Consider the following 936-nt stretch of genomic DNA (forward strand, 5'->3'; position numbering starts at 1 on the left):
TCAACCGGTCGATTTTTTTATTCAACTTTGGTTTTTAAAATAGACGGTTTTGTACATGGACCAAATCGGATTAGTCATCGGTACCCCATTTAACCAGTTTGACTGGCCAGTTCGATCTAGTTTTCAAAAGATTGATCACTACTCTATAGTTTGGGTGTCAGGACACTCTTAGCGAATGCAGTGTACCTGCCTACACATCTCACACTACTTCTCTTAGTGCTCCATAAATTTCATCTCATTCTTAATCCTTGTGGAAATTGGCCTGCCCTTGGTTGATTGTCGCATGGATGGATTAGGTCAGAGTTGTGTTTCATGCCACTCATGCCAGAGCTTCTTCTCATTTGGAATAGGTAGGAACTTTATCTCGTACACCTTGAACACAAACTCCATCCTATATAACATACATGTCCTACTCAATGCTTGCCACTTCACAAGCAACAATTGAAAGCCTCAATACATGAAAGGAATGCATAAAAGACCTTATCAAACTAACTTGAATCATAGTCCACCAAATCTTTATTATAGAAGAAAACAATTTAGGAATCGGATACTGTACCTAGGAGGCAATGCTTCAACATTTGAAATAGCTTAGGGACCTTGTTGTAAGACTCTTCCTAGTTGTCGTATATCTTTGCAATTTCCTTCTGTTTCCCGATGTATATTTATTTTTGTAAGAATGCTTGAAGTGGTAACTCTGTTATGCTACACTTTACAACACCGGAATGAAAAACAAAAGAATTAGCTTGGTTGATAGGAATTATCCAATTAGATCCCCTACACTTTCAAACCTCATAGTGAAATAATCCATAGTTACAACCACGTTACCTCAATGATATAAAAAATACAATGTTCTATACAATAAATTAAAACAACTAAAACTATTTTTAAAATTGTCATCTAAGGCATCGCTAATATTTGAGGTTATGCCTTAGTGAT

The sequence above is a fragment of the Arachis duranensis genome, chromosome 8, assembly GCF_000817695.3.
Source record: "Arachis duranensis cultivar V14167 chromosome 8, aradu.V14167.gnm2.J7QH, whole genome shotgun sequence".
Lineage (NCBI taxonomy): Eukaryota > Viridiplantae > Streptophyta > Magnoliopsida > Fabales > Fabaceae > Arachis > Arachis duranensis.